The 21,440-nt window shown below is 46.4% G+C and overlaps 1 long non-coding RNA gene across 1 annotated transcript; it reads right to left on the reverse strand.

The window, feature by feature from the left end:
- Nucleotides 1-7,917: 7,917 nt before the first annotated feature.
- LOC140419866 (uncharacterized) lies at nt 7,918-21,360 on the reverse strand. Its single transcript, XR_011946054.1, has 2 exons — nt 21,263-21,360; nt 7,918-8,290 (listed from the first exon to the last, which is right to left on the reverse strand). It is a non-coding gene; the product is annotated as an uncharacterized lncRNA (long non-coding RNA).
- Nucleotides 21,361-21,440: the final 80 nt, after the last annotated feature.

The raw sequence follows: 21,440 nt of genomic DNA on the forward strand, positions 1-21,440 counted from the left end.
GTGTTTAAATGTCAGACGTGGATTGTTCAAAAGGTATATCTCATACCTATTCTGACGAGCTGCGGTAAGATGCTGAGTCTGCAGTTGCCTCAGTAGTGCGATGACCGAGTGGGAGCTATACACCGTAATATCCTGTTGGAGAGTGAGAGCATATAACGGCTGTGCGATGGCATTGATTGAACGTAAATCCTGTACTAATCAGTACTGGTCTGGCTTGGCTGGTTTAGGCACAGCAAGTATGGGGGTGTTACATTCTGATTGGTAAGGGACCAAAATACCCTGTTGCAACAGCTCTCGGATTAATTTGTCCATAGACGGGGCTGCAGTCGAGTGTTAATCGTTTCAGGGACCTCAAAATATTTTACGGCAGTGCCGTCTGGTGTGACTTGAAGTGCGTACTCTGTTGGATCTGAATGATCCACTGCCCTCCTTACCATAGGCCCCAAATCCCTGGCATGGTACTGGTCGTGGACCTGACGTGTAATATGAGGGCTTACCGAAGCTGACTGTGGCCATAAATGTGGTGGTATTGTAACAAAATCGGCTGTACCTTCTTTTCCCGTGACTGTGGCTGTAACTTTGACTGGCCATTCGGTCCCAATTAATGGCCGGTATTTGTCCTCCAACTCCCTGTTTTGTCCGGTTCTGTCATAGGCCAGGGTAACGTGATGCAGTGAATGTTCAATGTCTAACGTCCACCACTGGGGGGTGATAAAATATAGCACTGTTGTCTCATCCTCCATGATTTAACCATTACCCCCTCGTCTCCGCACTCTAGCTGTAGCTGGAAGTTACACAGTAAATCTCGGGCCAACAAGTTACAGACCAATCCAGTAGTCACTACAAACTGATGATCTGCAGACTTATTCTCGTAAGTGACTGTCACAGGTTCAGAAATAGGATACTCACACACCTGTCCTTGGAACCCCGACAATTGGTGCGTGTGGTCGGATAATGGTAGTCGATGTTCTGATTGCACAGAAGGCATGGCTGCTCCAGTGTCGATTACAAATGAGTGATGTTGATCTCCTATCTGCAGAGAAATAATAGGTTCCCTGTCCGATTGGAGAGTCCTTATGACTAAATTAGCTAGTCAATCCTGTGTTGGGACAGGGTTTGCCTGGGAGAAGTCAGTGTATCTCGTCTGTCCTCCCCTTGGTGGGTACCTCCTCCTTTGGGTCGGATAATCTCCTTCTGCTGCCTGTCTTTTAAAGGGGCATTCCTGTTGCCAGTGATCTGCACGGCCGCAATTAAAACATGCATTGCTCCCTCTATATCTGCCCCGTCCTCTTCTCCCAGTAGACCAATGGCCCCTCAGAGGGGGCGGCGTTTGTAAAGCTGTTGGTGCATACGGTGGGCCATAAAAAGGAGTTGAGGGTCCCTTTGGGTGGGTTTGATATCCTCCCCCTCGCTGATCCACCCACCCAAAGTCACAATATTGGGGCTCCAGCTGGCAAGCTACCATTTCTGCCGTTTGTTGGGGTCGCAGATCATCCTTTTTCATTACATACTCAGTCTTAACCTATGTAACTGAGCCTCCTTCCTGGCCTACACCCTCCTTCCAATAAAATCTGACTGCCCTTGCCATCTGGGAAGGGTCGTTCTCTGTCCAATTCATGTTATTACATTTCACAGCAGTAGCCATGGAAGGTGGTAGGCAATGCATTAACATAGCACAATATTGAGGGGAATTCTGACCATTTTGATATGGCAAGTCGCCTGACTGCCCACGGTAGATTTCATTAACACGTTCCAGAAATTCCTCTGGCTCTTCAATCTTCTTAGGTTTTAGGTCTAAGATAGCAGAAATATTCATGGGCTTTTGAAATGTGCTATTCAACGCATTCAGGATTTGTGTCCGTCTATCGTTGTCTAACGCATGGGCTTGCTGAAGTGCGGCGTGGCTAGCATAATTCAAGTGATTAAGATAATTGCGGTACTCTGCTGGGGTTAAAACCTGCTGGACTAGGGCCCAGAGGTCCCTAGAATCAGCGTGATAAATTGAGATGGTAGTTCTCAGGGAATCCACGAAAGCAGCAGGAGATTTTTTTCTATCTGGGATTGTAGCCATAATAGCCATCATCTCACTGGGTGTCCATGGGAAGTAAATGTCTATCGTGGGCTGCGCCCCGGCAGTCACCGCGTCAGGGTTTGGTATCTTCCTAATCGGCAACTGTCTCCGAGTCTCACCAGGGGGCACTCTAGCTATTTCCTCTGGTTCTTCCAAGACTTCGACGTCCCTCCCTGTCACTAGAGGGAGTTCTTTCTCTTCAAAATCATCTGTGGCATCTCCCTTTGTTCTCGAAATTTGCGGTTTTCCCTTGGTCTGAAGGGATTTAGGTGGTATGCTTAATTGTTTCTAGTTAGGATCAAGCCCTTCTCTCGCTATCCAAGATCGGGTCCTAGAGCTACCTGGGCTTGTGGAACAGAGCTCCTCCTCCCCCACTGATCGTGAAGATGGCAAATCGGGACCCACGCTATCAACCAAAAGGGCTGGAGTGACTGGCATGATTGGGATCTGGGGAGCAGTGACTGGATATAAATTATTATACTCTGGTGGTTCTGGAATTAGTGCAGACAATGCTACAGGTGCAGTCGAAATCCTTTGCTGACATTTTCAAATTATCGAATTGGTCATTTTCTGACAATTCAAGGCCAGCCATTGAACTACGTAGCCCATCTTTTGTTTGACCCGAGCCTTTCCTGTCTTTACTTGCGCATTTGTTTTTTGAATGCACATTCCTTTTTCAAGACCTGTAATGTTTTTTGGTTACCCTGTTCACTAATTGGAATTCCCATTTTAAGGGCATTGTCCTGCCAACTTGATAACGTGATCCTATCTCTTTCCTCTTGACAATATTGTCTCCATAATCTAATTAACTCTTTAGCTTTCATACTTTGGCTCTTTCTTTTTTTTTTTAATTATATATATTTTTTTAGTTTGCTTATTTATAACCAATGGCAATTTTTGCTCCTTGGCAAAACGATTGAAAAGGTTCTAACAGTGTTCTTTTAAAACTTAAAATGTTTGAAAATTCAAATTGAATTACTGCAACTTGCAAGCTTAGCTCTGATCTCAACTCAGAACTAAATTTACGATTTGCTTAACACAAACTTGTATAACATTTACAACTTAATTAATTCTTTATCTTAACAATTTTTCTTTTAACAAGTTTTTCTTACATTCTCAAAAATGTTGGCTGCTATCAATGAGGGAGCAGTTAGCTGCGGTGATGTATACCGGAGCAAAGTCAACTGTCATCTCCAGATTTACACTTTTTAAAATGGTGTCAGTGAGTTTCTTTAAGTTTATATTAATTCACAAATAAAATGAGATAAACATTATTTCAAGTAAGTAAAACTTAAGATTCTGGCAATTTCAATCAATTGCTTTCGAAAATAATAACTTTTATCAAAGAGGTGGAGAAACCCACTGGTTTCCTTTAATTAATTCAAAACGTAACTTTGCTGGAGTTCACTGACTCAAAGGAAAGGTATCCGATGACACTACAGGCTGCTGCTGTTATCTCAAGGCCTGAGTGAGAAGCACTGTCTGTCGTCTTTAACTTTGGCTGCTGCTGTTAACCCTTTGAGAGACTTCTGCTTCAACCAACATGCAGCATCCAGCTCTATGGATGTTCTTTGTCTTGAAATTTATCAAAGCAATTCCCCACAATCGCAACTAGTCCTCAGAACTGCGTTTTTCGCCACTACAGTCCAAGGGTACAATTTTAGATTAATCAACTATAGATTTAAAACACTCACACATGGAATTGAATCATCTTCAGATTTAAAAACACTTATTGAACTGAACCTTCATCTACTGAAGTCCCATCAGCCTTAAAAACACTTACTTAACTGAACCTTCATCTACTGAAGTCCCATCAGCCTTAAAAACACTTATTTAACTGAACCTTCATCTACTGAAGTCCCATCAGCCTTAAAAACACTTATACGTGGAATTGAATCATCGTTTTAGATGTCCCATCAACCCAAAACCTAACCCAAGCCGAATCAACAATATGAAATCCCATCAATTAAATTTCTAATCCCCAGACTGACCTTTGATTTTGTCGAGATGATCTTTCCGTACCAACCGCGAGTGACCAGACTAATCAGACGATAAGAGGGGAAAAAGCAATGCGCGGTCATTTTCCAGCTATACATTGTGGGCCCCTCCTTCCCACTCTCCCTGTTCATAATCAGTCTAATTCTGATTTCGCGGTTGGTCAGAACCGTCTTGAGAAATCCCAGGTTTCGGCACCAAATGACAAATCCCAAATTTCTTTACCCATCAGTCTGGCCTCAATAAAAGTCGAGATAGATTTGCAGGTACAGCATTAGTTATTTTATTTGGCTTGCAAGCCTGATTCATTTCACAGAAGCATAGGACACATCCAGTCTCCTACACCCCGGAAAGCGAATGAACAAAGAGACAAAGGAATTTCTGCAAATAAATTCAAATGGTATCAAGTTTCACATACACGATTCCCATAGGTCATCCTATACCCCTCCTGACCTGGTCATACATTCTGATTGGCTCACTTCTCATCCCTTCCTCTGGCCCCCTTATTACCCAGCATACTTTTCTCCTCCTTTGGTGGACACACCTCCTCCTTGCTTTGCCATGCGGTCTGAAATCCTTTGTCTGTGAACTCACCAGAATGAGACTGGCCTATCTCTACATTACAGTAACTAATATCTCTAAAGTAACTATTGTATATCACATTCGTCATTAGGTTTGATCCCGCCCCGGGTCACCGTCCATGTGGAGTTTGCACATTCTCCCCGTGTTTGCCCCCACAACCCAAAGATGTGCAGGGTAGGTGGATTGGCCACAATAAATTGCCCCTTAATTAGAAAAATGAATTGGTTACTCTAAATCTTTTAATGCTTTTTTAAACTTCCTCTGTTAGCCACGGTTGACTGACTTTTTGGGGTTCTTGTGCCTTGAAGGAATGTAAACTGTGTAATAATTCTATAAAGTCTCTCCATTTCCTGTGTACTGTCACACGTTTAATGTATTTTCCCCAATCTACCTCAGCCAATTTGTCCCTCACACCGTCATCATTTCCTTTGTTCAAATTTAACACCCTGGCTTCAGATTGAAATACCTCACCTTCAAACTTAATGTAAAATTCTGTCATAGTGTGGTCATTCAGCTCTAAAGGTTCTTTCACAGCAAGATTATTATGGGCGGCACGGTAGCACTATGGGTAGCACTGTTGCTTCACAGCGCCAGGGTCCCACGTTCGATTCCCGGCTTGGGTCACTGTCTGTGTGGAGTCTGCACATTCTCCCCGTGTCTGTGTGGGTTTACTCCAGGTGCTCCGGTTTCCTCCCACAATTCCCAAAAGACGTGCTGTTAGGTAATTTGGACATTCTGAATTCTCTCTCTGTGTACCCGAACAGGCGACGGAATGTGGCGACTAGGGCTTTTCACAGTAACTTCATTGCAGTGTTAATGTAAGCCTACTTGTGACAATAAAGATTATTATTAATTAACCCTTTATCGCTACTTAATACTGGATCTAAGACAGCTGGTTCTCTAGTCGGTTCCTCAACTTACTGTTCTAGAAAACCGTCCCTACACACTCCAGAAACATGTCCTCCACAGCATCAGTGCTCATTAAGTTCACACAGTCTATATGCAGATTGAAGTCACCCATGATAACTGTTTTACCCACGCTACAAGCTTCTCTAATCTCCTGATTAATCCCATGCCCCACCACTACCACTACTGTTTGGTGGTCTATAAACAACTCTTACCAATGTTTGCTGCCCCATGCTGTTTCTTAGCTCCACCCAAACAGATTCCTGACTGAGATCCTCCCTTACTAATGTACTGATGCCGTCCTTTATTATCAGTGCGACATCACCCCCTCTTCCTTTTTGCCTGCATCATCAGCAAACTTAATGACAATACATTTGGTCCGTCATCCGAGTCATTGATATAAATTATAAAAAGTTGAGGCTCCAGCACTGATCCCGGTGACACACCGCTCATTACATCTTGCCAACCAGAAAATGACTGATTTATGCCTACTCTTGGTTTTCTGGTAGCTCACCAATCATTCACCGTGAAAGATTGTTCTGTGGTTAAAGGCTGCCAGACAGAGAAAAGAATGGAACCCTGGGGAATGAATCATCACTTTGGACTGGTTGTGAAATGATTAAGTTTCGACTTCCGGGGTAGAGTAAAATATAATTGTGAAGTGCGGTTTTTGATTGTGTAAAGGGCAATGTTCTATTTTATACTTTAATGTGTAGGTTTCCTACAAAAGTAATGTTTAGTCAATGCTGTTTCTAATAATAATGTGTTGGATGATGGAATCGAATGCATGGCGGCTAATTTAAAAAAAATAAAGTTAAAGTACCCAATTCTCTTTTTCTTCCCACTTAAGCGGCAATTTAGTGTGGCCAGTTCACCGACCCTGCACATCTTTGGGTTGTGGGGGTGAGACTCACGCAATTACGGGGATAATGTGCAAACTCCACTAGGACAGTGACCCGGCCTGGATCAAACCCGGGTCCTCAGAGCTGTGAGGACACAGTGCTAACCGCTGCACCACCGTGACGTCCTTGACAGCGAAATTTGGTTACGACACAAAGATAGATCAGAAAGTATTTTGTGACGTGGACTTAAGGAGTCTGCAAAGGACAACGAATAGGTTAAGTGAATGGACAAAAATGTTGCGGATGGAGCATAATGTGGAAAAACATGAGCTTGTCCACTTTGGCAGGAAGGATTAAATAAAACAGCAGATATAAATGGAGAAAGATTTCAGAACTCTGAGGTACAGAGGGATCTGGGTCTCCTGATACAGGAATCTCAGTAAATTTGTTTGCAGGTACAGCCAGTGACTGGGAAGGTGAATGGAATATTGGTGTTTATTGCAAAGGGACTGGAATATAAAAGTTGGGATATTTAACTGCAGTTGTACAGGGCCTTGGTGAGACCATATTTGGAGCACTGTGTACAGTTTGGGTCTCCTTATTTCAGAAATGAGGTAATTGCATCAGAAGCAGTTCAGAGGAGGTTGACTCCCCGGATTCCTGGAATGAGGGTTTATCCTCTGAGGAAAGGTTTGACAGGTTGGGACGGTATCCATTGCAGTTGAGAAGAATGAGAGAGGATCTTATTGAAACACGAGGTCCTGAGTGGAATTGACAGAGAGAATGCTGGGAGGATGTTTCCCCTTGTGGCAGAGACGAGAACTCGGGGACACTGTTTAAAAACCGGGCTGCGATTCTGTTTTCTGGTGCAGTGCACCCCGCTGGCTGCGGGATTCTCCGTCTCACCAGCCGGTCAATGGGGTTTCCCATTGTGGGCAGCCCCACGCCGCCAGGAAATCCCCAGCATGGGTGCGCTGCTGGCAAGGCGGAGAATCCAGCCCAAGGGGTTTCCCAGTTAAGATGCTGATGAGGATATTTGTTCTCCTGAGGGCCCTGGGTCTGTGAATCTCTCTTTCCCAGAGAGTGGAGGGGCAGGGTCAGTGAATATGTTTTAAGGCTGAGTTTGATAAATTCTTGATTGACGAGGGAGTGAAAGGGTGGAGGAAGGAAAGTGGAGTTGGGACCACAATCAGATCAGCCCTGATTTTATTGAATGGTGGAGCAGGCTTGAGGGGCCGAATGACCTATTTCTGCTGCTAATTTGTTTGTATAGACCCTTAACACCCGCTTCCCCAAACTCTGAAATGATTCACAGTGATAACCCTTATTGGTGACAGTGGTTCGATGTTATTCAGTATAAATAAGAGCTGACACATGCTAATGTCTGAGCAGTAGTATCAAAGTGCAGCAGCATTCCCATTACACTCTGGGTAGAAGCACCATCTCCAGGTAAATGCTCCCTGCTCTGCCCCAGATGCCATGGCCCCAGTCAGTGGAATATGTAAAACCTCAACAAATCTCTGTGCTCGGGGAATCCCTTCTTATACTTTATTACATCACAAAGTCTATGGAGACTGATTTCACCCAATCATTGCCGAGCTAACATTCGAATGGACCAATTACAAAACCTGTCATTGAACCATCTGACCCCGCCCAAGCCACGTCAAACTCTCAAACAATTGTCTTCCCCACGCTCCGTCCCCGGTACAGGGAGTCAGCATTCCCATGCCAAGCAGTGAAAACATGGTGGCCTTGACACCCAGGTGTTGTCCAGGATTCCAGGCATTCTTGTTTTCTCTGTCCTCTGGGAGCTGTTCATCTCCCTGTTCCCACACAGCAAGTCGTCTGTTCTCAGCTCTGCTCGATTTCTGCTGGAGTTTGGTCCCTTTTATACCTTTCAGATCAATAAAACATTTGGTCAGCGAAGACCCAAACCACAATTTCCCATCCTGTTACCTGTCAACCATCCTTACCCAGAGCGTAATCACAACAGGAATAAAAACAGGAGAAGTGGAACAATCAAATTCAAAATAAATCCACAGCCAGTCATTGAATTTAATTTAATGTTCACTAATTAGCAAGAAAACCTGAAGTAGGGCTTCCCCCAGGGTTTTTACAGCCCACACCTCGAGAGGGAGGGAAACTCTCTCTCCGGCCCCTCACTCAATTTCACTTTGTGGGGCTGGGGGAGAGAATGGAGCAGTGGGACTGACTGGTTGGCTCTACAGAAATTTGGCATTGACTCGATGGGCCAAATGGCCTCCTTCTCTGTCCTTATGGCTCTGATCTAAAGAGAAAATTTCAGCCTCTATAGTCTCTCCAACTCACTGAAGTCCCTCATCCCTGGTGCCATTCTCGTAAATCTCCCCTGCAATCTCTCTGAGAACTTAACATCTTTCCTGCGATGCGGGGCCCATATATAGGGTTCCATTCTGGAGGGAGAGAATTGAAAAGCAGGGTTATGTCATTTAGAGCCAGGGTTAGATTACACTTGGAGCACTGACAACATTTATGATTTCCGTTCAGAAAAAGGAAATCGAGGCACTGGAGAAGGTGGAACAAAGATTCACAAGAATAATATCAGAACTGAGAGCATTTCACCCTCAGGAAAAGCTGGGGCTTTTCTCTAGAATAGAGAAGACTGAAGGGTGACCTGATGGTAGTTTGAAGTTTGCAAAGCAACAGGGGAACATTGGAGTTAGGAGCAGGAGTAGGCCATTCGGCCCCTCAAGTCTGCTGCACCATTCAATAAGATCGTGGCTGATCTGACTGTGGTCTTGGCTCCACCTTCCTGTCTGCTCCCCACCCCATAACCCTGGACTCACTTGTCTGTCAACAATCTGTGGAACTCAGCCCTGAATAGATTCAGTGAGCCAATGATCCACTGCTGTCTGGGAAGAGAATTCCACTCTCATCACCCTCTTGAAGCACAAAATATAAATCATCATCTCTGTCTTTAACGGGAAACCTCTTATTCTTAAAATCTGCCTCTGAGTTCCCATGTCCCCCACAAGAGGAAACATCCTCTGGGTATCCACCTTGTCTAGTCCCCTCAGAATATTCCATGTTTCAATAAGATCACCTCCCATTCTTCCAAACTCCAGTGGGATTGGGCCCAACCTGTTCAACCTCTTCATCCAATCAGCCCCTCATCCCAGGAATGGGTCAAGTGAACCTTCTCTGAACTGATTCTAAAGCAATTATATCTTTATTCCCAAATACGGAGACTGAATCTGTACACAGTATTCCAGATGTGGTCTCACCAAGGCCCTGTACAGCTGCAGTGAAACTCCCCTCTTTTATAATCCTTTCCCTTTGCAATAAATGTCCATATTCCATTTCCCTTCCCCAATCACCTGCTTTGCCTGCACACTAAGCTTTTGTGATTCCTGTACCAGGACACCCAGATCCCTCTGTATCTCAGAATTCTGCAATCTCGCTCCATTTGAATAATATACAGCTTTTCCATTCCTCCTGCCAAAACAGACAAGGTCACATTTACTCCTGTTATTCTCCATCTGCCAGATGTCTGCCCACTCACTGAACCTGGCCACATCCATTTGCAGAATCTCCACCTCCTGGTGACATCTTTCCTCTCTACCCTGATTTCATTGCTCATTTTAACTTTCATATATTTGATCTCTTCATCTAACTCATTGATGTAGATTGTAAATATTTGAGGAACCAGCACTGATCCCGGTGTCACTCCACCAGTTACAGCTTGACAATCAGAAATGGATCTATTTATTCCTACTCTCTGCTTCCTGTTAGCTAACAAATCCTGTATCCGTGTAAATATGCCCCCCCCCCCCCCCCCCCGCACCATGTCATCTTATCTTGGCAGTAACCTTTGATGTGACACCTTATCAAATGCTTTCTGGAATTTGAAGTCTGCCACATCTACCGGTTCCCCTTTATCCATCTTGAATGTTATTGCATGACAAAACAGATTAGTTACACACAATTTCCATTTCACAAAGCCATGTTGGCTCTGCCTGATGACATTATGATTTTCTAAGTATCCTACTGTAACCTCCTTAATAATGGATTCTCAGACTTTCCCTATCACAAAGTCAAACAATTATAGTCCAGTTAGTCTTATGTAGTGGTGGGCAAATTACTAGAATCAATCCTGAGAGATAGGATTGACTGTCACATAGAAAGGCATGGACTAGTCAAGGATAGTCAGCATGGATTAGTTAAAGGAATGTCCTGCCTCACAAATTTGATTGAATTCTTTGAGCAAGTGACAAACAAGAAAGGTAGATGAAGGTAGTGCAGTGGATGTGGTGTGCATGGATTTTAGCAAGGCGTTTGACAAAGTCCCAATTGGCAGATTGGTCAAGAAAGTGAAAGCCCATGGGATATAGAGCAATGTGGCAAACTGGATAAAAAGTTGGCTTAGTAACAAGAAACAAGGGGTAATGGTCAATGGCTTCCCTTGCAATTAGAAAGTTGTTTCAAGTGGTGTTCCACACGGATCGGATTTAGGACCCTTACTGTTTGTGTTATAGATTAACGATTTGGACGTGAACGTGGGAGCACGATTGGGAAATGTGCAGTCGACACAAAGATTGGCCGAGTGGTGGACTGTGTAGAGGATAGATACAATCTCCAGAATGATACAGATGGATTGATGGAGTGGGTGATAAAGTGGCAGATGGAATTTAACACAGAGATGTGTGAGGTCATGCATTTAGGGAGGTCAAACAGTTGTAGGGAGTACACAATAAATGGGAATATACGAAGAGGGGTGGATGAAGTGAGAGATCTTGGTGTACAAGTACACATATTGTTGGGCCCAGAAAAGTGTAGCTACGGGGAGAGATTGGATAGTTTGGGGTTATTTTCTTTGGAACAATGAAGGCTGATGGATGACTTAATTGAGGCATTCAAAATTATGAGGGGGAGAGATAGAGTGGATAGGATAAAATTGTTTCCCTTGGTGGAGAATTCTAGAACCAGGGGACATATATTCAAGATAAGAAGCAGAAAGTGTCGAGGGGACATGAGGAAGAACTTTTTTTATGCAGAGGGTAGTTAGTGGGAATCTGGAATTTGCTGTGCGAGTTGGAGGAGGAGGCAGAGACCCTAAACTCTTAGTACCTGGCCCTGCACCTTAAGTGCTCTAAGCTACAGGGCTATGGACCGGGTGCAGGAAGGTGGGATTAGAAAGGGCACCTGGGCATCCTCGGGCTAGCACGGACAAGATGGGTTGAATGGCCTTCTGTGCTGTAACATTTCTATGAGGGGTTCATAGAATTTACAGTGCAGAAGGAGGCCATTCGGCCCATCGAGTCTGCACCGGCTCTTGGAAAGAGCACCCTACCCAAGGTCCACACCTCCACCCTATCCCCATAATCCAGTAACCCCACCCAACATTAAGGGCAATTTTGGACACAATGGGCAATTTAGCATGGCCAATCCACCTAACCCGCACATCTTTGGACTGTGGGAGGAAACCGGAGCACCCGGAGGAAACCCACGCACACACGGGGAGGATGTGCAGACTCCGCACAGACAGTGACCCAAGCCGGAATCGAACCTGGGACCCTGGAGCTGTGAAGCATTTGTGCTATCCACAATGCTACCGTGCTGCCCCGTGGGTTATTGGGTTACGGGGATAAGGTGAAAGTGAGGCCTTAAGTGGATCGGTGCAGACTCGATGGGCTGAATGGCCTCCTTCGGCACTGTATGTTCTATGATTCTATGACACACATGTTAGGCTAACTGGCCTATGGTTTCCGGCTTTCTCCTCCCTTCTTTCCTGAATGAAGGTGTTACATTCACTATTTTCCAATCACTGGGACCCTTCCAGAATCTGAGGAATTTTGGGAGATTATAACCAATGCATCTACTCTCTGTGCCACCACTACTTTTAAAACCCTAGGATACAAGTCATCTGGCCCTGGGGACTTGTCAGCCTTTGGGTCCAATAGTTTTCTGGAAACTTTTCTCAGTGATTGTTCGATGTTCATCCTTCTCTATCACCTCTTGATTTTCAATTACCTTTCTGAATTTTTTTAAGGCTTCTCCCACAAAATACCCGTTTAAAGCCTCCTCCATTTTGTTGTTTTCCACTCAAATCCCGAGACTCACTCTCTCGAGGACAAATGCCAGCTTTAGTTACTCTTTTCCTCTTCAAATTGTTCCGATCAGGATGGGAGGAGTGTGAGTAGTATCTCGCCCCACAACTCCGCAGGTTGTACCATTCACCTAAAGCTTCAATTTACTCACCAAAATGGCCAACGTTCAACTTCTCTCCCAATCTCCCCCAAAAATGTCTTTACCAAGGCTTCTTTCAATAAACTACTGTTTATTATAAAGTACTTATTAAAGTACTTTTGGACTTCCTGGTGCGGCGATGACCAGCTAAGTCGCACGTTTCGGCAGCTCCCGGTGGAACGGACTTTTGGGCTCTTAATAGGAGCCCCAACGGCAATTTTAACGGCAAAAAACACTGTGCTGTAATCCAGAAGGGAATCCCCCCTGGACACGGATGGAAAAAAGAGAGGAAGGTGGCCGGATTGCGGTGGATCCTCTAGAGCAGCGGCCAGGAAGGCAGGCACAAAGCAAGATGGCATCGGAAGGAGGCAGTTTAATATGGGGCCCTGACCAACAAGAGTTCCTGCGGCGTTGCGTGGAAGAACTCAAAAAGGAGATGAAGAAGGAGCTGTTGGCCCCGATATTACAAGCGATTGAGGGGCTAAAGGAGGAGCAAAAGACCCAGGAACAGGAGCTTCGGGTCGTGAAGGCAAAGGCTGCTGAGAATGAGGACGACATACAGGGCCTGGTGGTGAAAACTGAGATGCACGAGGCACAGCACAAAAGGTGTGTGGAAAGGCTGGAGGTGCTGGAGAATAATGCGAGGAGGAAGAATTTAAGGATTCTTGGTCTTCCCGAAGGTGTAGAAGGGGCGGACGTCGGGGCATATGTGAGCACGATGCTGCACTCGTTAATGGGGTCGGAGGCCCCGACGGGTCCGCTGGAGGTGGAGGGAGCCTATCGAGTTATGGCGCGAAGACCGAGGGCTGGAGAAATTCCTCGAGCCATAGTGGTGAGATTTCTCCGTTATAAGGACAGAGAGATGGTCCTCAGACGGGCAAAGAAAACTCGGAGCAGTAGATGGGAGAACGCGGTGATCCGCGTATATCAAGATTGGAGTGCGGAGGTGGCGAGAAGGAGGGCAAGCTTTAATCGGGCCAAGGCGGTGCTGCACAAACGGAAGATTAAATTTGGAATGCTGCAACTGGCAAGACTGTGGGTCACACATCAAGGGAAACACCACTACTTCAAAACGGCAGATGAGGCGTGGACATTTATTGTCGAGGAGAAACTGGAGTGAGCGGGCCATAAAAAGATCGTTTGGGACAAAGTGGGGGGGGGGGTGAATATGTGGGATGAAGGGGGGGAAAAGAGGGAAGAGATGACTTCCCAAGTTGTTAATCCTGTAACTTTTCTCTCTTCCCCATGTCGTGGGGGAGGGAGGATGAGGAGCTGAGGGCGCCGGCCATTGGGGGCGGGGCCAAAAGGGAAGCGCGGGCTTTGTTCCCGCGCTATGGTAATCACGGCGGGAACAGGGAAACAGGAAGGAGGGGGCCTTGCACAGTGTCAGCCAAGGTCACGGGGGGAAGCCGAGGTCGGCCAGAGTTTGCTGACTTCTGGGAGCAACATGGGGGGTGCAATTACGCTAGTTTGGGATCTAGCGGGGGGGGGTTAACTGGGTTGCTGCTGCTGGGGAGAAGGGGGAGCTGGTATGGGGGGGTGGTCAGGGTGGGGGGGCGCCGCTTGGGGGAGATACGGCTACGTGGGAACCGGGTGAGGAGCTGGATTGGAAAAGGAGATGGCTAGTCATCAAGGAGGGGGTAAAGAGCCCCCCAACCCGGTTGATCACGTGGAATGTGAGAGGGCTGAATGGGCCGATTAAGAGGGCACGGGTACTCGCACACCGAAAGAAACTTAAGGCAGATGTGGTTATGCTTCAGGAGACGCATCTGAAGCTGATAGACCAGGTCAGACTACGCAAAGGATGGGTGGGGCAGGTGTTTCATTCGGGTCTAGACGCAAAAAACAGGGGGGTGGCCATACTAGTGGGGAAGCGGGTAATGTTTGAGGCAAAGACTATAGTGGCGGATAGTGGGGGCAGATACGTGATGGTGAGTGGCAAATTGCAAGGGGAGGCAGTGGTATTAGTGAACGTGTATGCCCCGAGCTGGGATGATGCCAACTTTATGAGGCGTATGTTAGGACGAATCCCGGACCTAGAAGTGGGGAAGTTGATAATGGGTGGAGATTTTAATACAGTGCTGGACGCAGGGCTGGACAGATCGAGGTCCAGGACAGGAAGGAGGCCGGCTGCAGCTAGGGTGCTTAAGGACTTTATGGAGCAGATGGGAGGAGTAGACCCCTGGAGATTTAGTAGACCTAGGAGTAAGGAGTTTTCGTTTTTCTCCTATGTCCACAAAGTTTATTCACGGATAGACTTTTTTGTTCTGGGAAGGGCACTGATCCCAAAGGTGACGGGGACGGAGTACACGGCTATAGCCATTTCGGATCATGCTCCACATTAGGTGGACCTGGAGATAGGGGAAGAAAAACAACAGCGTTCACCCTGGAGAATGGACATGGGATTATTGGCAGATGAGGGGGTGTGCTTAAGGGTGAGGGGGTGTATTGAAAGGTACTTGGAACTCAATCATAATGGGGAGGTACAGGTGGGAGTGGTCTGGGAGGCGCTGAAGGCAGTGGTTATAGGGGAGCTGATATCTATTAGGGCACATAAAGGAAAGCAGGAGGGTAGGGAAAGGGAGCGGTTGTTGAAAGAACTTCTGAGGGTGGACAGGCAATATGCGGAGGCACCGGAGGAGGGACTGTACAGGGAAAGGCAAAGGCTACATGTAGAATTTGACTTGTTGACTACGGGTAAGGCAGAGGCACAATGGAGGAAGGCACAGGGTGTACAGTACGAATACGGGGAGAAGGCGAGCTGGTTGCTGGCCCACCAACTGAGGAAAAGGGGAGCAGCGAGGGAGATGGGGGGGGGTGAGAGATGAGGAGGGAGAGATGGAGCGGGGAGCGGAGAGAGTGAATGGAGTGTTCAAGGCATTTTACGAAAGATTATATGAAGCTCAGCCCCCGGATGGGAAGGAGAGAATGATGTGCTTTCTGGATCAGCTGGAATTTCCCAAGGTGGAGGAGCAGGAGAGGGTGGGACTGGGAGCACAGATTGAGACGGAGGAAGTGGTGAAAGGGATTGGGAGTATGCAGGCGGGGAAGGCCCCGGGACCAGACGGATTCCCAGTTGAATTCTATAGGAAATATATGGACTTGCTGGCCCCGCTACTGATGAGAACCTTTAATGAGGCGAGGGAAAGGGGGCAGCTGCCCCCGACTATGTCAGAGGCAACGATATCGCTCCTCCTAAAGAAGGAAAAAGACCCGCTGCAATGCGGATCCTGTAGGCCAATTTCCCTCCTGAATGTGGATGCTAAGATTCTGGCCAAGGTAATGGCAATGAGGATAGAGGATTGTGTCCCGGGGGTGGTTCATGAGGACCAAACTGGGTTTGTGAAGGGGAGACAGCTGAATACAAATATACGGAAGCTGCTAGGGGTAATGATGATGCCCCCGCCAGAGGGGGAAGCGGAGATAGTGGTGGCGATGGATGCCGAGAAAGCATTTGATAGAGTGGAGTGGGATTATTTGTGGGAGGTGTTGAGGAGATTTGGCTTTGGGGACGGGTATATCAGGTGGGTACAGTTGCTGTATAGGGCCCCGATGGCGAGCGTGGTCACGAATGGACGGGGGTCTGACTATTTCCGGCTCCATAGAGGGACGAGGCAGGGATGTCCTCTGTCCCCGTTATTGTTTGCACTGGCGATTGAACCCTTGGCCATGGCACTGAGGGGTTCCAGGAAGTGGAGGGGAATACTTAGGGGGGGAGTAGAACACCGGGTATCTCTATAAGCGGACGATTTGTTGCTATATGTGGCGGACCCGGCGGAGGGGATGCCAGAGATAATGCGGATACTTGGGGAGTTTGGGGAGTTTTCAGGGTATAAACTGAACATGGGGACAAGTGAGTTATTTGTGGTGCACCCGGGGGAGCAGAGCAGAGAGATAGAGGATTTACCGTTGAGGAAGGTAACAAGGGACTTCCGGTACCTGGGGATCCAGATAGCCAAGAATTGGGGTACAATACATAGGCTTAATTTAACACGGTTGGTGGAACAGATGGAGGAGGATTTCAAGAGATGGGACATGCTGTCCTTGTCATTGGCAGGTAGGGTGCAGGCGGTTAAAATGGTGGTCCTCCCGAGATTCCTTTTTGTGTTCCAGTGCCTCCCGGACTCTCAGAGATGTTAATGTATATGTATAATATGTATAGGTAGTTGTTATAGGTAATTGTATATTGGATTGCTGGATTGTATTTTGGGAGAGTATTTATTTTGGACAAGGCAGTTGCCATTCAGTTTTGTTTTTGTTTTTGTTTATATATTATTTATCTATTTGTTTAAAACTGGCCACTGTTATTTATATTGCTTTATTGTTGTGTAAAAGAAACACTACGTACTGTTATGTTTGGCCAAAAATCTTGAATAAAATATATTTAAAAAAAAATTAAAGTACTTTTAGCAAGTTGCAAGCATTGATAAACGCACGGTTGTAACTGGGAAGTAAAACTATCAATGTCTTCCTGAAGAATTCCTCTAGTACACGCATAGACAAACAAACAACAAACAGACAGAGTCTCGCTTCAGAGGCTGTTACAAAACAAAGGATAAAGTTTGCAGGGTCTCCAGGTTGTTGACCTGGAGTTTCCTGTGTAAAGCTGGTCCAGGTGGATAAATCTGGGATTTATCACCAACTGGTCCCAGCTTTGCAGGTTTAAATGCAGACCAGTCACACTGAGAGTTCTCTGACTGCAGGGTGAGAGCCACGCACAATTTTAGACAAGGCAGAAAGACAGAGAGAGCCAGCAAACATAGCCTTCCTTCCTCAGCTTGTTCCCCAATGAGACTGCCTTCACAACTGAGCAGGTTGACGATTGAAGTTCTTTTTCCTCTCTCATGTGATTTCCAGCGAGTCCTTTCCAGCCCCCCCGCCCATCAATTAAAGCGATTGAAGTTCAAAACCTTCATCCAGATCTTTACAGAATAATACAGTGCAGAAGAGGCTCTTCAGCCCATCAGAGTCTGCACCGAAGCATGAAAGACACCTGACCTGCCTCCCCAATCCCATTTGCCAGCACCTGGTCCTTGAATGTTATAACATGCCAAGTATTCATCCAGATACTTTTTAAAGGATGTGAGGCAACCCGCCTCTACTACCCTCCCTGGCAGTGCATTCCAAACTGTCACCACCCTCTGGGTAAAAATGTTTTTCCTCAAATCCCCCTAAGCCTCTTGCTCCTCACCTTGAACTTCTGTCCCCTCGTAGCTGACCTTTGAACTAAAGGGAACAGCTGCTCCTTATCCACCCTGTCCATGCCACTCATAATTTTGTACACCTTGATCAGGTCATAGAATCCCTACAGTGCAGAAGGAGGCCATTCAGTCCATCGAGTCTGCACCGGCCCTCTGAAAGAGCACCCTACCTAGGCCCAATTCCCCACCTCGAGGCAATTTAGCATAGCCGATCCATCTAACCTGCACATCTTTGGACTGTGGGAGGAAACTGGAGCACGCGGGGGAAACCCATGCAGACAGAGGGAGAACGTGCAAACTCCACACAGTCGAACCCAGGTCTCTGGCGCTGTGTGGCAACGGTGCTAACCACTGTGCAATCATGCTGCCCTTCAGTCTCTTCTGCTCCACCAAAAACAACCCAAGCCTATCCAACCTCTGTTCACAACTTAAAATGTTCCATCCCAGGCAACATCCTGGTGAATCTCCTCTGCACCCCTCCAGTACATAAGAACTAGGAGCAGTAGTAGGCCATCTGGCCCCTCGAGCCTGCTCCACCATTCAATGAGATCATGGCTGATCTTTTGTGGACTCAGCTCCACTTTCCGGTACAACCACATTCTTCCTATAATGTGGTGACCAGAATTGTACACAGTACTCCAGCTGTGGTCTCACCAAACTTCTACACGACTCCAACATGACCTCCCTGCTTTTGTAATCTATGCCCCAATTAGTAAAAGCGAGTGTCCCATATGCCTCTTTTCACCACCCTATTAACATGCCCTTCTGCCTTCAGAGATCTATGGACAAACACGGCAATGTCCCCTTGTTCCTCGGAACTTCCCACTGTCAGGCCATTCAGTGAATACTTCCTAGTCAAATTTCAACTTCCAAAGTGTATCACCTCACACTTCAGGGTTCAATTCCATCTCCTTTTTTCTTCCAACTTGACCATCCCGTTTGTATCTTCCTGTAACCCAAGACACTCAACCTCAATGTTAACCACCCGGCCAATCGTTGTGTCATCTGTAAACCTACTGATCGTACCCCCCACATCGTCATCTATGTTGTTTATATAAATGATGAACAATAGGGGACCCGGCTCAGATCCCTGTGGGACACCACTGGACACTGGCTTCCAGTCACTAAAGCAGCCGTCTGTCATCACCCTTGGTCTCCTACAGCCAAGTCAATTTTGAATCCACCTTATCAAGTTACCCTTAATAAGTTTCCCATGTGGGACCTTGTCAAAGGCTTTGCTAAAATCCATATAAACAGCATCAACTTCACTATCCTCATCTACACACTTGGTCACATGCTCAAAAAATGCAATCAAATGAATTAGGCATGACCTCCCTCTGACAAAGTCATGCTGACTAATCCTGATCAATCCTTGCCTCTCCAAGTGGAAATAGATTCAGAATTTTCGCCAATAGTTTCTCTACCACTGACATGAGACTCACTGTTCTGTAGTTCCCTGGCTTATCTCTACAATCTTTCTTAAATAGTGGGATCATATTAGCTGTTCTCCAGTCCTCTGTGGCCAGAGAGGAATTAAAAATTTGGGGCAGAGTCCCTGCAATCTCCTCCCTTCCCTCCCACAGCATCCTGGGACACACATCATCTGCATATGGAGATTTGTCCACTTTTAAGCCTGCAACATCTCCAATACCTTGTCATTCCCTATTTGCTCAAGAACCTCAGTCTCTCTCCCCGAGTTCCACATCTACCTCCTCATTCTCTTGGGTGAAGACAGATGTGAAGAATTTGCTCAACATCCTGCCAATGTCCTCTGGCTCCACCCACAGATCCCCCCTTGTCCCGAATGGGCCCTACTCTTTCCCCGGTTATTGATATACTTACAGAACATCTTGGGATTTTCCCTACTTTTACCAGCCAGAACTTTCTCATGTCCCCTCTTTGCTCTCTTAATTGCTTTCTTAAACTCCATCCTGCACTTTCTGTGCTCCACTAATGCCTTTGTTGATTGATCCCCTTGTACTTGCTAAAAGCCTCTCTTTCCCTTCTCATCGTATCCTGAATGTCTCTGGCCATCCATGGTTCTCTGTGCTTGTTACTCCTTCCTATTACCCTTGAGGGAACATGTTGGGCCTATACCCTCCCCATTTCCTTTTTGAATGCCCCAGTGCTCTTCTGTAGATTTCCCCACAAGTAACTCTTGCCCTTCCTTGGCCTTATTTTACTAAAATCCGTTCTCCGCCAATACACAACCTTTTTTTGCAACTTGTCCATTTTATTTTGTTCCAAGTTGTGGTCGCTATCACTAAAATGCTCCCCCTCCAACACATCAACCACCTGCCGGCTTCATTACCCAGAATTAGGTCCAGCACCGCACCATTCCTTGTTGGACCCTCTACATATGGAGCTAAAAGGTTCTCCTGCATACATTTTCAGAACTCTACTCCATCTGCTTGTTAGGTGGATTGGAAATTCTGAATTCTCTCTCAGTGTACCTGAACAGGAGCCGGAATGTGGCGACTAGGGGATTTTCACAGTAACATCATTGCAGTGTTAATGTAAGCCTACTTGTGACATTAATAAAAGTTATATAAACTCTTAACATGATGACTATTCCAATTAATGTTGGGAAAGTTGAAATCACCTTATATAATTACCCTATTATTATTTTTACACACCTCCATGAATTGTGCACATAGTTGCTCCTCAATTTCCCGCTGACTATCTGGCGGTCGAAAATAAACACCCAGCAATGTGACTGTCCTTTTCCTCAAGTACTATGGACGAGGCTGTTTGTTGGCAGTTCCAAGCTGAAGTACTGACCTTAATTCCCAACTGTATAAATCATGCCACATCTGATTCTATCTATTTATATATTCGAGCTAGTTTGCCCTCAGACTCCACTTCCTTCCTACCTCTTAATTATTTTTTGGGTCATTTTTTGCTGCTTCTTAAAATCGGTCCCACCTTTGACAGAACACAAACCTTTTCAGATTTGTACAGCACTTTCAGTTTAATCCTTTACTTCCTTCTTTAATAATAATCTCTATTAGAAGCTTACATTAACACTGCAATGAAGTTACTGTGAAAAGCCTCGAGTCGCCACACTCCGGCACCTGTTCAGGTCATGGAGGGAGAATTCAGAATGTCCAATTCACCTAACAAGCACGTCTTTCGGGACTTGTGGGAGGAAACCGGAGCACCCGGAGGAAACCCACTCAGACACGGGTGTGCACCCACTGATGATGCATCTTTCCCAAAGAGACAAATGTATTTATTTTACATCTGCCTGTACTGGTAGGAAAAACATTTAGCACAGGGCGAAATCGCTGGCTTTGAAAGCAGACCAAGGCAGGCCAGCAGCACGGTTCAATTCCCGTAACAGCCTCCCCGAACAGGCGCCGGAATGTAGCGACTAGGGGCTTTTCACAGTAACTTCATTTGAAGCCTACTTGTGACAATAAGCGATTTACATTATTTACTTTGCATGAAGTGGTCCCACTCCCATTTCAGGCAGAGGGGCGGGAGGACAGAGGGCAGGGTCTGCAGTCTCAGGCGGTCCCACTCCCACCTCAGGCACAGGGGTGGGAGGACAGAGCGTGGGGCAACAGAAGTGGGGACTGGGGAGGAGGCAGAGACAGGAACAATCAGCTAGTCAGC

The sequence above is a fragment of the Scyliorhinus torazame genome, chromosome 5 (genome assembly GCF_047496885.1).
Source record: "Scyliorhinus torazame isolate Kashiwa2021f chromosome 5, sScyTor2.1, whole genome shotgun sequence".
Taxonomy (NCBI): domain Eukaryota; kingdom Metazoa; phylum Chordata; class Chondrichthyes; order Carcharhiniformes; family Scyliorhinidae; genus Scyliorhinus; species Scyliorhinus torazame.